At 45.5% G+C, this 9,925-nt stretch overlaps 1 non-coding gene across 1 annotated transcript; it reads right to left on the bottom strand.

Moving 5' to 3' along the window:
* Positions 1-7,884: 7,884 nt before the first annotated feature.
* Positions 7,885-7,956, bottom strand: TRNAG-UCC (transfer RNA glycine (anticodon UCC)). The gene has a single exon. It is a non-coding gene; the product is annotated as a tRNA-Gly (tRNA).
* Positions 7,957-9,925: the final 1,969 nt, after the last annotated feature.

Raw genomic sequence — 9,925 nt, 5'->3', positions numbered from 1 at the left:
TGGCCTCTCTGAGGAGGTGACTTTTGGCAGAGACTTCAAAGAAATGAGGGAGGGTGGGAGTCATGTGGATATCCAAGGAGGAGTGCTCCAGGTGGTGGAAACAGCAAGTGCAAAGGGCCTGGGGTGGGAGCGGATTGTGACGGAAGAACAGCTAGGAGGCCAGTACAGGGGGAACAGGGGGTACTTGATGGGGAGAGTGGTAGGAGGTGAGGTCAGAGGGCACGTGGAGGCCAGATGTGTTTGGCCCTATAAGCCAAGGCATGGTCTTTGTCTTTTCACTACTGGTGAGGTGAGAGCCCTGAGGGCTTTGAGCAGAGACTTGCATCTTTTTTTTTTTTTTTAGCCAGTCATCAATTTTATACACATCACTTTATACATGTCAATCCCAAACGCCCAATTCAGCACACCACCATCCCCACCCCACCGCAGTTTTCCCCCTTTGGTGTCCATACGTTTGTTCTCTACATCTGTGTCTCAACTTCTGCCCTGCAACCCGGTTCATCTGTACCATTTTTCTAGGTTCCACATACATGCGTTAATATACGATATTTGTTTTTCTCTTTCTGACTTACTTCACTCTGTATGACAGTCTCTAGATGAATCCACGTCTCAACAAATGACTCAATTTCGTTTCTTTTTATGGCTGAGTAATATTCCATTGTATAGATGTACCACGAGTTCTTTATCCATTCATCTGTCGATGGGCATTTAGGTTGCTTGCATGACCTGGCTATTGTAAATAGTGCTGCAATGAACATTCGGGTGCATGTGTCTTTTTGAATTACGGTTTTCTCTGGGTATATGCCCAGTAGTGGGATTGCTGGGTCATACGGTAATTCTATTTTTAGTTTTTTAAGGAACCTCCATACTGTTCTCCATAGTGGCTGTATCAATTTACATTCCCACCAACAGTGCAAGAGGGTTCCCTTTTCTCCACACCCTCTCCAACATTTGTTGTTTGTAGATTTTCTGATGATGCCCATTCTAACTGGTGTGAGGTGATACCTCATTGTAGTTTTGATTTGCATTTCTCTAATAATTAGTGATGGTGAGCATCTTTTCATGTGCTTCTTGGCCATCTGTATGTCTTCTTTGGAGAAATGTCTATTTAGGTCTTCTGCCCATTTTTGGATTGGGGTGTTTGTTTCTTTAATATTGAGCTGAATGAGCTGTTTATATATTTTGGAGATTAATCCTTTGTCCGTTGATTCGTTTGCAAATATTTTCTCCCATTCTGAGGGTTGTCTTTTCGTCTTGTTTATGGTTTCCTTTGCTGTGCAAAAGCTTTGAAGTTTCATTAGGTCCCATTTGTTTATTTGTGTTTTTATTTCCATTTCTCTAGGAGTGGGGTCAAAAAGGATCTTGCTGTGATTTATGTCATAGAGTGTTTTGCCTACGTTTTCCTCTAAGAGTTTGATAGTGTCTGGCCTTACATTTAGGTCTCTAATCCATTTTGAGTTTATTTTTGTGTATGGTGTTAGGGAGTATTCTAATTTCATTCTTTTACATGTAGCTGTCCAGTTTTCCCAGCACGACTTATTGAAGAGACTGTCTTTTCTCCATTGTATATCTTTGCCTCCTTTGTCATAGATTAGTTGACCATAGGTGCGTGGGTTTATCTCTGGGCTTTCTATCTTGTTCCATTGATCTATGTTTCTGTTTCTGTGCCACTACCATATTGTCTTGATTACTGTAGCTTTGTAGTATAGTCTGAAGTCAGGGAGTCTGATTCCTCCAGCTCCGTTTTTTCCCCTCAAGACTGCTTTGGCTATTCGGGGTCTTTTGTGTCTCCATACAAATTTTAAGATGATTTGTTCTAGTTCCGTAAAAAATGCCATTGGTAATTTGATAGGGATTGCATTGAATCTGTAGATTGCTTTGGGTAGTATAGTCATTTTCACAATGTTGATTCTTCCAATCCAAGAACATGGTATATCTCTCCATCTGTTGGTATCATCTTTAATTTCTTTCATCAGTGTCTTATAGTTTTCTGCATACAGGTCTTTTGTCTCCCTAGGTAGGTTTATTCCTAGGTATTTTATTCTTTTTGTTGCAATGGTAAATGGGAGTGTTTCCATAATTTCTCTTTCAGATTTTTCATCATTAGTGTATAGGAATGCAAGAGATTTCTGTGCATTAATTTTGTATCCTGCAACTTTACCATATTCATTAATTAGCTCTAGCAGTTTTCTGGTGGCATTTTTAGGATTTTCTATGTATAGTATCATGTCATCTGCAAACAGTGACAGTTTTACTTCTTCTTTTCCAATTTGTATTCCTTTTATTTCTTTTTCTTCTCTGATTGCCGTGGCTAGGACTTTCAGAACTATGTTGAATAACAGTGGTGAGAGTGGACATCCTTGTCTCGTTCCTGATCTTAGAGGAAATGCTTTCAGTTTTTCACCGTTGAGAATGATGTTTGCTGTGGGTTTGTCATATATGGCCTTTATTATGTTGAGGTAGGTTCCCTCTATGCCCACTTTCTGGAGAGTTTTTATCAGAAATGGGTGTTGAATTTTGTCAAAAGCTTTTTCTGCATCTATTGAGATGATCCTATGGTTTTTCTTCTTCAATTTGTTAATATGGTGTATCACATTGATTGATTTGCGTATATTGAAGAATCCTTGCATCCCTGGGATAAATCCCACTTGATCGTGGTGTATGATCCTTTTAATGTGTTGTTGGATTCTGTTTGCTAGTATTTTGTTGAGGATTTTTGCATCCATATTCATCAGTGATATTGGTCTGTAATTTTCTTTTTTTGTAGTGTCTTTGTCTGGTTTTGGTATCAGGGTGATGGTGGCCTCATAGAATGAGTTTGGGAGTGTTCCTTCCTCTGCAATTTTTTGGAAGAGTTTGAGAAGGATAGGTATTAGCTCTTCTCTAAATGTTTGATAGATTTCACCTGTGAAGCCATCTGGTCCTGGACTTTTTTTTGTTGGAAGATTTTTAATCACCGTTTCAATTTCATTACTTGTGATTGATCTGTTCATATTTTCTATTTCTTCCTGGTTCAGTCTTGGAAGGTTATACCTTTCTAAGAATTTGTCCATTTCTTCCAGGTTGTCCATTTTATTCGCATAGAGTTGCTTGTAGTAGTCTCTTAGGATGCTTTGTATTTCTGCAGTGTCTGTTATAACTTCTCCTTTTTCATTTCTGATTTTATTGATTTGAGTCCTCTCCCTCTTTTTCTTGATGAGTCTGGCTAATGGCTTATCAATTTTGTTTATCTTCTCAAAGAACCAGCTTTTAGTTTTATTGATCTTTGCTATGGTTTTCTTTGTTTCTATTTCATTTATTTCTGCTCTGATCTTTATGATTTCTTTCCTTCTGCTAACTTTGGGTTTTGTTTGTTCTTCTTTCTCTAGTTTCTTTAGGTGTAAGGTTAGATTGTTTACTTGAGATTTTTCTTGTTTCTTTAGGTGGGCTTGTATAGCTATAAACTTCCCTCTTAGAACTGCTTTTGCTGCATCCCATAGGTTTTGGGTCGTCATGTTTTCATTATCATTTGTCTCTAGGTATTTTTTGATTTCCTCTTTGATTTCTTTAGTGATCTCTTGGTTATTTAGTAACGTATTGTTTAGCCTCCATGTGTTTTTGTTTTTTACGTTTTTTTCCCTGTAATTCATTTCTAATCTCATAGCATTGTGGTCAGAAAAGATGCTTGATATGATTTCAATTTTCTTAAATTTACTGAGGCTTGATTTGTGACCCAAGATGTGATCTATCCTGGAGAATGTTCCTTGCGCACTTGAGAAGAAAGTGTAATCTGCTGTTTTTGGAAGGAATGTCCTATAAATATCAATTAAATCTATCTGGTCTATTGTGTCATTTAAAGCTTCTGTTTCCTTATTTATTTTCATTTTGGATGATCTGTCCATTGGTGTAAGTGAGGTGTTAAAGTCCCCCACTATGATTGTGTTACTGTCAATTTCCTCTTTTATAGCTGTTAGCAGTTGCCTTATGTATTGAGGTGCTCCTATGTTGGGTGCATATATATTTATAATTGTTATATCTTCTTCTTGGATTGATCCCTTGATCATTATGTAGTGTCCTTCCTTGTCTCTTGTAACATTCTTTATTTTAAAGTCTATTTTATCTGATATGAGTATAGCTACTCCAGCTTTCTTCTGATTTCCATTTGCATGGAATATCTTTTTCCATCCCCTCACTTTCAGTCTGTATGTGTCCCTAGGTCTGAAGTGGGTCTCTTGTAGACAGCATATATATGGGTCTTGTTTTTGTATCCATTCAGCAAGCCTGTGTCTTTTGGTTGGAGCATTTAATCCATTCATGTTTAAGGTAATTATCGATATATATGTTCCTATGACCATTTTCTTAATTGTTTTGGGTTTGTTTTTGTAGGTCATTTCCTTCTCTTGTGTTTCCCACTTAGAGAAGTTCCTTTAGCATATGTTGTAGAGCTGGTTTGGTGGTGCTGAATTCTCTTAGCTTTTGCTTGTCTGTAAAGCTTTTGGTTTCTCCATCAAATCTAAATGAGATCCTTGCCGGGTAGAGTAATCTTGGTTGTAGGTTCTTCCCTTTCATCACTTGAAGTATATCATGCCACTCCCTTCTGGCTTGTAGAGTTTCTGCTGAGAAATCAGCTGTTAATGTTATGGGAGTTCCCTTGTATGTTATTTGTCGTTTTTCCCTTGCTGCTTTCAAGAATTTGTCTTTGTCTTTAATTTTTGCCACTTTGATTACTATGTGTCTCGGCGTGTTTCTCCTTGGGTTTATCCTGTATGGGACTCTCTGCGCTTCCTGGACTTGGGTGGCTATTTCCTTTCCCATGTTAGGGAAGTTTTCGACTATAATCTCTTCAGATATTTTCTCGGGTCCTTTCTCTCTCTCTTCTCCTTCTGGGACCCCTATAATGCAAATGTTGTTGCGTTTAATGTTGTCCCAGAGGTCTCTTAGGCTGTCTTCATTTCTTTTCATTCTTTTTTCTTTATTCTGTTCCACAGCAGTGAATTCCACCATTCTGTCTTCCAGGTCACTTATCCGTTCTTCTGCCTCAGTTACTCTGCTATTGATTCCTTCTAGTGTAGTTTTCATTTCAGTTATTGTATTGGTCATCTCTGTTTGTTTGTTCTTTAATTCTTCTAGGTCTTTGTTAATCATTTCTTGCATCTTCTCAATCTTTGCCTCCATTCTTATTCTGAGGTCCTGGATCATCTTCACTATCATTATTCTGAATTCTTTTTCTGGAAGGTTGCCTATCTCCACTTCATTTAGTTGTTTTTCTGGGGTTTTTTCTTGTTCCTTCATCTGGTATATAGCCCTCTGCCTTTTCATCTTGTCTGTCTTTCTGTAAATGTGGTTTTTGTTCCACAGGCTGCAGGATTGTAGTTTTTCTTGCTTCTGCTGTCTGCCCTCTGGTGGTTGAGGCTATCTAAGAGGCTTGATGGGAGGCTCTGGTGGTGGGTAGAGCTGACTGTTGCTGTGGCGGTCAGAGCTCCGTAAAACTTTAATCCCCTTGACTGTTGATGGGTGGGGCTGGGTTCCCTCCCTGTTGGTTGTTTTGCCTGAGGCAACCCAACACTGGAGCCTACCTGGGCTCTTTGGTGGGGCTAATGGCAGACTCTGGGAGGGCTCACGCCAAGGAGTACTTCCCAGAACCTCCGCTGCCAGTGTCCTTGTCCCCACGGTGAAACAGAGCCAGCCCCCGCCTCTGCAGGAGACCCTCCAACACTAGCAGGTAGGTCTGGTTCAGTCTCCCCCAGGGTCACTGCTCCTTCCCCCGGGTCCCGATGCGCACACTATTCCGTGTGCGCCCTCCAAGAGTGGGGTCTCTGTTTCCCCCAGTCCTGTCGAAGTCTTGCAGTCAATTCCCACTAGGCTTCAAAGTCTGATTATGAATTCCTCCTCCCGTTGCCGGACCCCCAGGTTGGGAAGCCTGACGTGGGGCTCAGAACCTTCACTCCAGTGGGTGGACTTCTGTGATATAAGTGTTCGCCAGTCTGTGAGTCACCCACCCAGCAGTTATGGGAGTTGATTTTACTCTGATTGCGCCCCTCCTACTGTCTCACTGTGGCTTCTCCTCTGTCCTTGGACGTGGGGTATCCTCCTTGGTGAAGTCCAGTGTCTTCCTGTCGATGATTGTCCAGCAGCCAGTTGTGATTCTAGTGCTCTCGCAAGAGGGAGTGAGAGCACGTCCTTCTACTCCGCCATCTTGGTTAATCTCCAAGACTTGCATCTTAACAGGATCCTCTGGCTACTGTGTGGAGACCAGGCTGAAGGGATCGAGAGTGGAGGCAGGGAGGCCATGGGGAGGCTACAGCTCTAATCCAGGAGAGAGACGATGGTGGCTGGGACCAGGTGGCAGAGGTGGAGGTGGCAAGGGGTGGTTGGATTCTGGAGATGTTTTGGAGGTAGGGACAATACAATTTCCTGATGGACTGAATGTGGGGAGAGAGAGAATAGGAGGAGGGAAGAGGAGGAGGGAGGGGCAGAGAGAGAGAGGGTGTTAAAAGCCACAAGGCTGGGTGAGGTCACCTGTGTGGGCAGAAAGGGGACTGAGCCATGGTCACTTCAGGGAGCAGCATTTGAGTGACTGTGAATATATCTGGTGAACTGAAAATTAGGATGTGGGTCTGAGTTATAAACATAACACAAAGACATAAAGAAGAATAAAATATTTTATATCATAAAAACCATTGGAAGGGGCCACAGAAATGAGCTGAGTGGTCAGAGGCCCAGGTTCCATGCTGGCCCCCGTGTCTGCTGTGTGGCCTTGCTTAGGCACTTACCCTCTCTGGGACTCTGATTCCTTTTGGAAGGTCTTCACTCTCTGACTAATGGGTCAGCCTTCAGGCATCTCCCATGGAGACACTAGGGCAACCGTGAGGCTCCAGAGGGCCTGCAGTTGTGGAAGCAGGGAGGAGGGGTGGGCAGGGGAGCTGAGGGTGGGGAGAAAGCTGGCCTGGAGAGCTCCTTCGCTGGAGGGTTGCAGACAGGGAGGCCACAGCTGAGAAAGAGGAGAGACTCATGCAAATCCGTGGCAGGTCCTGCTGGGATGACTGAGACGGGGCAGCTCCTGCAAGAGGCACAATGATATCAGGCTGGGCCTTTGTCCCAGCGAAGTGCTGAGCCAGCATATAGGCTGGGCTTGGCCATATTCCCTGGGTGCAGCTCCTCCAGGGCCCGGCCTGGTAAAGGAGACCCTTTTCCCCCCACCATGGCCTTTTCCTGCTGCTAACCTTCCCAGGGACGTTTTTTTGTTTCTACCATAAAGGGCAGAAGTGTCTCCGATAAGCACCTGGTCACAGAACTCAGCATGTGGCAGCCACAAGGGACCTAAGAGCTCATTGTACAGCTAGGGAAACTGAGGCCTTGTGTGGGAGAGTGACTCACCCTGGCCCCAGGAGCTGGGGCAGAACTGGGGCTCCAACCTGGTTCACCACTTTGCCATTCAGAACTCCGTCCTCCCCTCCCCCACCCCTCCTGCCCTCCTCTTTTGTTTTCCACACCTTTTGTCAAGGGTCAGTGGGGGAAAGGGAGCAGGCTCTTGAGGCAGGTTGACCTGGGTGCCAAACCCACTTGTGCTACTCACTTGCTGTGTGACCTTAGCTGAGCCACTCAACCTCTCTGAGTCTCATTCTCCTTGTCAGCCAGATGGATGTAATGATGACAACCTGTCAGGGCTGTGGGGAGGAGCCAACTGATAGCTATGTGTAGAATTGGAAAAATAGGCTGACCGGTACCAGTCTCATGCCCCCCGGGCTGATGGGCATCTGGGTTATCTGGTGGGGGGGTGATGCCCAGACCTAAAGTGAAGGTAGTGCCGAGAAGTTTCTCCCACTTGACATTTTTTTTTTTTTAACCCTCTTTTTATTTATTTATTTATTTATTTGGCTGTAGCACGGCTTGTGGGAATCTTAGTTCCCTGACCAGGGATTGAACCCGGGCCACGGCAGTGGAAGCGCCGAGTCCTAACCACTGGACCACCAGGGAATTCCCTCCCACTTGACATTTCACACAAAGCTGTCACACAAAGCACTCCCAGAATTTGTCTCCGAGGGCCAGGACCCTGTGGGTGGGGTCTGGAGAAAAGGTTAGAACAATGCCCGAGAGCCGTCCTATGCTCCATTAAATGCCGCCACCTCCATGCCCAGCCTGGCCACACTTGAGATGCAGCCAGACTGTGTTGGTCAGCGGACAGTGGCCAGGGCAGGTTGGGAGCCAGCCCCAGCAAGAGCCATGTCTCCCCAGTGTGAGTAGCTGGGGTGCCTTGATGGGGCGTGGCGGCATGGGCGACGGGCAGGTGGCCCGGTTCCAGGAGTGTCATGGAGCTTGGAGTGGCTGCAGCTGCCCCACACCGCCTGTCTCCTCCTCTTCCCAGCCACACCTATCAAGAGTGTGGACCACGCCCACTGCTTCTGCCTTTGGTTTCCACCCTGCCCCCAGCTACCCCGCTTCCTCCTTCCCTCGCCAGCTGAGCTTCTCAGCGGTGTTGACTATGCTCACCGACCCCTTGTATTTCTCACCCACTGCAGCCTGGATCACATCTCACCCTTCCATAGTCACTGTTCTCGCCAAGGCCACCGGGACCTCCTGTGGTTTACCTGGTGGCCACACCTCAGTCCACAGCGCCCCAGGCTCTGGGCATTGGCACGTGCCCTGACTGGGACCTCTGCTAGCTTCTCTGGCTATCAAAGTATCTCATGCTTTGGCCGGTTTCCTTTCCTCTGTTGGTCCACTAGACGTTTCTGCTTCTCAGGGCTCTATCATGGCAGCCTTCTCTTCTTAGACCACACCCTCTCGGGGGGACTCATCCACTGCCACCGCTTCAGTGTCCTTCGGAGCACCCACCATCCCCACACCCCCAGCTCCATCCCTGGCCTTTACCCGGAGCTCTGCTGGATGGCACTCCCGATGTCCCAGAAGCACCTCCTGCTCAGCCTGTCCAGAGGGACCTCAGCATTTGCCCTCAAGCCTGCCCTTGCCTCTCTGTCCCCTGATTCGTGAGTGGCACCATCGTTCTCTGCGTGGACCCTAATAGCCATAGCATCCTCTTTGCCCCCATCAGCCTTTTTTAAAAACAGCTTTATTGGGGTATAATTTACATACCCTAGAGTTTACTTATTTTATTCATTTGGATGAGATTTAATAAATTTATAGTGTGCAACAGTTAACCACAATCCCAAATCCCCTTGTGCACATTTGCAGTCAATCCCCACTCCCATCCCAGGCCCCAGGCAACCACTGATCTGCTTTCTAGTTTTACCTTTTCTAGAAAGTTCCTATAAATGGAAACATATAACACGTAGTCTTTGTGTCTAACTTCCTCCACTCAGCGTATTGTTTTTTATGTTCATCTACATTGTTGCACATATCAGTACTTCTTTCCCTTTTACTGCTGAGTGGTATTCCATCTTACGGATATATGACATTTTGTTTATCTGTTCGCTGCTTGATGGGAATTTGGATTTGGGGCTATTATGAATAACGCTGCTATGTATATTCACGTACAAGTCTTTGGAGGGGCATATACTTTTGCTTTTCTTGCATTCCTCCCTTTTTTCCACCATCCTGCCAGACCCTGATTTTCACTGGGAAGCCACGTGGTTCCCCGGAAACTGACTCTACCTCCCCCACTCAGGGATAGAGCACATGACCCAGGCTAAGCCAATCAGTGTGTCCCATCCCCCAGGCACAATGACTGGTTCCTGGATGGACATATGACATAAGCAAGTCCAATCAGAGTGACACTTAGGACCCCGGTGCCTCCGAGCCCGAGATGGGCCTCCAGGAACAGCTGCCCGCACTAAACACAGGGCCCGAGAGTCGGTAAGCTTCTGGCATGAACGGTTTCCCTCGGACAAAGGAGCTGACGGCAACCCTCGCCGGGCTGCATCCGGAAGGACCACTGTGAAGGAAGCGTGGAGACCAGGAGCTCTGCCGCCTGGCGTCGCCCAGAGGC

The sequence above is a fragment of the Eschrichtius robustus genome, chromosome 16, assembly GCF_028021215.1.
Source record: "Eschrichtius robustus isolate mEscRob2 chromosome 16, mEscRob2.pri, whole genome shotgun sequence".
In the NCBI taxonomy this organism is placed as follows: Eukaryota; Metazoa; Chordata; class Mammalia; order Artiodactyla; family Eschrichtiidae; genus Eschrichtius; species Eschrichtius robustus.
The sequence above is the reverse complement of the archived record's forward strand: the minus strand, read 5'-3'. Positions and strand labels throughout refer to the sequence as shown.